The 6595-nt window shown below is 58.5% G+C and overlaps 1 long non-coding RNA gene across 1 annotated transcript; it reads right to left on the bottom strand.

The window, feature by feature from the left end:
* Positions 1-3268: 3268 nt before the first annotated feature.
* Positions 3269-6235, bottom strand: LOC125610913. Its single transcript, XR_007340968.1, has 4 exons — positions 6127-6235; positions 5946-6033; positions 5476-5577; positions 3269-4883 (listed from the first exon to the last, which is right to left on the bottom strand). It is a non-coding gene; the product is annotated as an uncharacterized LOC125610913 (long non-coding RNA).
* Positions 6236-6595: the final 360 nt, after the last annotated feature.

The raw sequence follows: 6595 nt of genomic DNA, 5'->3' as shown, positions 1-6595 counted from the left end.
CTTCTCTCTCTTTATCTGTCTTGTCAGGGAATCTGAATTTTTTTTTCTTTTTTATTGGAGGGACAAGTTCTGTTTTGTTGATCCTCCCCTATTGTTTATTTGATTTCTAGTTCACTAATTTCTGCTGTTACCTTTTTTTTTTTAATTCCCTCTCTCTTACTTTCTTCTTTAGGATTAATTTGCCTCTTTAAAAAATCATGCTTAAAGGAATAAATTTGCCTCTGGCACAGCTTTGGCTGCATCACCCAAGTTCTGTTCTATTTTTTGTTTTAACCTGGAAACCCTCTAGACAGATGCTGCCCTCCTGGTCATTCCAGAAGTACTAGAGTCTGTATGAGAACACAGAATCTGTAACCAGGTAACCTGCGTTTGAATTTCAGCTCTGCAACTTTCTAGCCATGCCTGGGGGACTTAACTTCTCTTTCCTCAGTTTTCTCATCTGTCAGATGGAGTTAATCTTAATTCCCTCCTGGTGACAAAGTCACTAAAACACTTAAAGTAGTTCCTGTCACAAGGAAAATGTGTGTCACTGTGCCTGGCAATTTTTTTTTTTTTTTTGGTACTGGGAATTGAACCCAGGGGCACTTGACCACTGAGCCACATCCTCAGCCCTATTTTGTATTTTATTTAGAGACAGAGTCTCACTGAGTTGCTTAGTGCCTCGCTTTTACTGAGGCTGGCTTTGAACTCATGATCCTCCAGCCTCAGCCTCCTGAGCTGCTGGGATTATAGGCATGCACCCCGGTACCTGGCAATTTTTTTTTAAACATATATATAACAACCTATATATAGTGTGCTAAATCTCAACTCCTCTGGAACATTAATGATTTTTAAGTCACCTGCCAGCAGCCAGAGTGAGCCTCTTCTCTCCGGAGTCCACTCTGCCATCCTCTGGGGATCTGCCCCCACCTCATGTGCTGGTCCTGGCTTTGCTCAAGCACAGCACTGAGGGACTCTGCCGAGGAACATGGGACCCACGTGGTGTCCCCTGACAGCTTCAGCCTGCCCTGGAAAAAGCTGGCCTTGCCCTGTGGTGCCCGCAGAGAGTCTCCTCCCCCTCAGTGACGACACGAGGGGCCTTCTTTTGCGGAGCTGAGTTTCCCTTGGAAACTGGCGTCTGCAGTCCAGGAGCTGGGGCTTATCTCTGCCCAGCAGTTCAGCTCATCTTCACACCGCTGCCAAATCCACCCCTCTCCTCCTCCAAGCTCCATGCCACACCCCAGGTGGCCCAGCCTGGAGCTGGCTGTCCAGATTGCCCCAAGCCCCCGAGCCCCCCAATCCGCTCCCTCAGCAGCCCCCCCACTGCCAGCTGAGATTCGTCTCCCAGAAACCCTGAGCCTTGCCTGGTGAAGCCTCCCATTCCGGCCTGGACACCTGTCCACATCCTTTCCTTTGTTCCTCTTACTGCCCTGTCAATGGGTCGAGGAGAGAGGGAGGGAAATGCACGGTCCTGGACTGGCCACTGAAATCAGGTGCCTTTACATTTATTTCTAGATTTTTCTCTGTGGCCCATCTACACAGGACCTGACTTGAGACTGGAGGGAGAGGCACTTTGCAGGAGGGACCACAGGCTTAGAAGCAGTCCTAGGGCTGCTCTGCCATGCTTCTCATCTCTCTGAGCCTCAGTTTCCCCTTCTGTAAAGTGGTACATTCAAAATGCATGGTAGTCTCTTTTCCTTTGCCATAACGAAATACCTGAATCTGAGAATATGTAAAGACAAGAGGTTTATTTAGCTCATACTTTTGGAGTCTGGAAGTCCATGATCAGATAGCCCCCTGACTTGGGCTCTGGTGAAGTCCTCGTGGTCCATGACATCATGGTGGCAGCATGCCAGAGGGGAGCGCATGGCGAGGCAGGAAGCCAGAGAGCCGGGAGGGCCAGCCTTGCTCTTCCATAACAACCCCCCCATGAGAACGTACCAGGGTCCCCCAGTAGTACGTGAAGCCTTCCAAGGGCAGCCCCCCACAATCTGACAACCTCCCACGAGGCCCCGCCTCCCACTGCCACCCTGGGGACCAAGTCTCTAGCACAGGAACCCCGGGGGAATGCACTTCACAGAGCTGTGGCTGGGGGTGACCTCCTGCCTGCAGTGTCCTGGGACAGTGGACAAGCTCCCACCTCCCACTCCCAGGGTGGCTCCTGCCACTGCCCAGATGTCCAGGCCCACTCCAGCCTTGGGTCTGGGTGGCACTTTCTAGGAGTGGCCCCTGTGACATGGCGGATGGTGTGCCCAGGGGGCTCTGACCGTCACTACATTTCGAGGTGACTTGGGCACTGTCCCAGCTTGGACAGCTAGGCGTGGCTCCAGGAGCAGGCGTCACCGCAGGGTCGAGTTCCACTCACCTGTCCCTGTGGAATCCCACCTTTGCCTGCCTCATTTGAATGGCTTCTTCCCAGTAAAAGGTCCAGCACGCGCTCCTCTCTCTTTCCAGGACCCCTAGGGTCAGAGGAGCCGCCACAGGACCCAAGGAGAAAGGTCTCTCTCTCTCTCTCTCTGCGGTTAAATCGTGCAGCCCAGTTCACCTGGAGTGACCCTGAGGGTTCAAGTCGCGGGACGGCAGGCTCCACAGCGCAGTGAGAGGGGCGCCTCCCCCGTGAGCCCAGACCAGCTCCCCAGGGCTCCTGGCCCTCGAGCAAGGCCACAGGACTCTGTCCTTTGGGTTGGTTGCACGCACCTGGGACTCTGGGGGCCAGCGCCTGGGCAGGGCAGACTCCTGCTGCTCACAATGAGAATGTGCTGCTGAGGGCTGCGTCCCCGCATGGGGGTGGCCTCTGAGCGAACCCTGACCGGCCAGCATTGAGGGCCTCGACCCCGTCAAGGGCGGGACGGGGCCCTCGGTGAGCTTCACAGACACTGAAGCTGGGGCCACCTTCAGACAGATAGGATGTCCTGACCCAAACCGTCCCCCGGGCCACTGAGGGAGAAGAAGTCACCAGCCCTGTCCCCGTGTGTCTGCTGACGCTGGGGCGGCCTTCCTCCAGGTTGGACCTGCCCTGCTGCCAACAGTGGAGACCAGGGGACACTCCTTTCTGGGCTCACTGCTCCCTGACCCTCAGACACAGCCTCCTCCCCCTCCTCAGCCCTTGGGGCCCTTGAGACGGGTGATCAGATGCTAGGACGCTCTGGTCAGTTCACCTGTGCTGGACTCTCGGGCTATCATCTAATGTTTCCGTCCCCTCCACAGTTGGTGCTCCCCCAGCGCGGCTGGCCCTCGTTCCTCCTCCATGCGCCTGGGCTTCCAAGACCAGCCTCACCGCCACCCCCTTCCCTAATGGCCACCCCTCCCCCCTCCTCGGCTTTCCCTGTGCCGTGTCCCTACCTGGGACCCTCTTCCTCTACTTCCTCTCCACTGTTGCATGGACTGGTCAGATGCCAGGACTGGAGTGGCCGTGGGGGACAGGTGTGTGGAGAGAGCAGATCAGCTCTTCTGGCTGCAAAGAACCGGCCAGAGGTGAGGCCTGGGCGTGCCCAGGGGTCAGCCTTTGTGCACACACCGAGGCTGGGCGCAGGAGGAAGAACAGGAAGTCTGGGTGGGAAGAGCTGGCTGCTGCCCTGGGCACCTGGCACAGTCCTTGTGGGAGCTAGGGACACGGGGTGGGCTGACCGGCAGTGTCACCCACATAAAGGATGAGGGAGCCAGGGCATCGATCCTCCAACTCCTGTTGCTACTGGACCTGTGCGTCCCCGGGTGGGCAGGGAACCACCTGGGCCCACCACAGGCCAGCGCAGCAGCACGTGGTCAGGCCTCGCGGGCGGCGTGAGGAAGGCAGTGGGCCAGCACCCCTGGGTCTTTCACTGAGTTGAAGGACGCTCAGCCACTTCCCTTGGCCTGTGTCCTGCCATCAGAAGCCTCACCTGTGACGACCCCACACTCCTTAGCGGGGACCCTGGCCAGGCCTTCCCCCGCGGGGTCCGCCCACCCCAGTGGGCAGGTCCAGGGCTTCCCTGTGGCTTGGGGGCTGGTGGCAATGTTTATATGTTTAAAGGGTTTTAAGAAAGAGAAGGAGAAGGGAGGATGGGAAGAAGGAAGGGGCAGGAGGAGAAGAAGAGTAGGGGCAGAGTCTCAGGTGCCCAGCCTGGCCCTCGGCAGGGCCCCTGCTCTCCCCACAGCTCGGCCACGCCACCGGCACAGCTGTCCCCTGGGTCTGGCGTGCACTAGTGATCCAGAGCATCCCAGGTGGGGCCCAGCAGCCACCCAGCCCACCCCTCTGTCCAGCCTGGTATGTCCACCGGTGTGGGCACCTGCGCCCGTCACACACAGGTGCGTCCTGCAGTCCGGGTGTGAGGTGTCCCCCACAAGCTCACGTGTGAGATGGTGCCGGAAGGTTCCAGGGTGAAGTGCCCAGGCTGTGAGAGGCGCACCTTGGCACGCAGCGGAGTCCTGGTTAGCTCCCCGTAGGGACTCACTGGGTGGACTGCCGGCAGCCAGCCTGTGGCTGGAGGAGGTGGGTCACCAGGGGCGTGTCTTTGGGGCTTCTATTTTGTCCCTGGGGAGTAAAACTGTCTCTCTCTGCTTCTTGGTGGCCATGTCCTCAGGACATGTCCTCCTCAGCTCCTTCTGCCGTGACGCTCCCTCACCTGGGCCCAGAGCCAGCGGTCTAGGGACTGACCCTCTGAAACCCTGAGCCCAAAGAAAACTCCTCCTCTGATGGTTCCCGTCTGGTCTTTTGGTCACACCAGCAAAAAGAGGTGACTACAACAAGGCTGTGTGTGAGTTCGCGATCGCCCCCAGGACACGCGGGGACACAAGGCGCGGGCCTCCTCTGCGGGTCTCCAGACCCAGCGTGGCTGGCCGTGGGCTCCTCACGATTGTCTCTAGGTCAGCCGCTCAACGCCCTGACGGGGTCCAGAATCACCTCCTGGGAACACCGCAGGTGTCCACTGGAGATGAGGGGAGAAGCCAGACACTGTGGGGCTCGGCCACAGAAAGCCTGCACCTGGGCGCCCCTGGGAGCAGTGCACCAAGGGACAAGCCGGGGACAGAGGACACAACCCGGGGTCCACTCACAGGGGGTCCTGGAGCGGTCGGGTCCTCAGAGACAGCAGACGTGGCCGCCTGGGCCAGGGGAAGGGGCGGGAGTATCTCGTGGGACACAGCCTCAGTTTAGGAAGATGAGAAAGTTCTGAACACCAAGTGGGGACAGTTTTATAACAAGGCAAATGTCCCTAAATGCCACTGAATTGCATATTTAAAATGGTAAAGTTTGTTATATGCATTTGACGACAATTTTTTAAAGTAGAAGAAAATAGCATCCCCGGGGCCAGTGGTCAAACAGGGAGGAGGAGCTTGAGGTCGAGGTGTGGCTGTGTCACATGTCGACATAAGCAATCCTCATGGGCCTGCGTACGCCGGGCTCCAGGGGCCTGATCTTTGGTCTGATGCCCACCGCCGCCCACGTGGAGCCCAGCCTGTGTCCTCAGGGTGTGCGTGAAGGTGGGGCGGGGCCAACGGAGCTTGTCCCCATCAGCTCACCTGAAACCCGGCAGTGCGTGGCTCGCTCTCCAGACCACCTGGGCTTGGGTCTACGTCCACAGCCACACTGAGGCTTCCGCCTCCCCGTGGGTCTCAGTTCCCCTGTAGAGCGAAAGCCTCACTCCCTGGTGGTTCTTGTGAGCCTCTGTCCTATCCCTTTCCTGAGTGCGCGGTCTGGGCTGGGCTCCCTGGCCCCAGGGCTTGGCCTGGCTACCATCTCTGCTCTGGCAGAGGAGCCATGTCCCAGGACCCCCCTCAGCTGGGACCTAGACTTCAGCGCATGGGACCTGGGGGACATTCAATAGCCGAACCGACTTGAATTCAAGTCCAAACCCAACTCACTAACTGGTCGGGCAAATTTCTTGCCTTCTCTGGGCCTCACTTGTCTCGCCCTGAAGTGGGCTAGTGGTCATCACCGCGGGGTGACCATGGGGAGGGAGGCGGGAAGCAGGTGGCGTGTTGCCAGATACCTGTGGGGGGAGCTCGCGGGGCCCAGCTGGGGGCGCGGGTTTTCATTGACGTGGTCAGGGCCTCCGTCCTTCAGCGTGGCTTCCTCACCTAGGGACAGGCGGCAGTGCCTCAGGCTGCTGGCTCTGGTGGGCGGATCCTCTGCTCTCTCCCACTCTCTCAAGTGCGACCTGTCCCGCTCACCTGGGAGTGGCCAGCGGTGTGCTGCGGGACCAGGGCGAGCTGCTGGGCATGCATTTCTACACTGTATTGGGCAGGAGGTATTCAGGACATCCAAGGGCTGGGCGCTGACCTGGCCTCTGCCAGAAGCCTGTCATCCACACAGAGCCCTTTTCTATTTTGGTGTCATAGAGAGGGCCTGTTCAGGGCTGGGATCCAAGCTGTCCGTTATCTTGACAATGTATTTGCTTTTAATGCCAAATTGAGCCTAAAAATAGGCCTTGGAGGTGGTGCCAGCTGGGTTCTGCTTGGCCAGTGGAAGCCCTGGCAGCTCAGGAGGGGTCTGCTGAGCATCCCTGGCAGAGCCGGCTGGCCTCCACAGACCACCATCTGCCCCAGGACCAGATCCTACCTCCCCTGGAAAGCCATCCTTGACCCTTCGTCTGGGGTTCTCTGCCTGTCCCCCCCTGCCATCAGTTGATGTGCCTGTCCC

This window comes from Marmota marmota, unplaced genomic scaffold, assembly GCF_001458135.2.
Source record: "Marmota marmota marmota unplaced genomic scaffold, marMar, whole genome shotgun sequence".
In the NCBI taxonomy this organism is placed as follows: domain Eukaryota; kingdom Metazoa; phylum Chordata; class Mammalia; order Rodentia; family Sciuridae; genus Marmota; species Marmota marmota.
The sequence above is the reverse complement of the archived record's forward strand: the minus strand, read 5'-3'. Positions and strand labels throughout refer to the sequence as shown.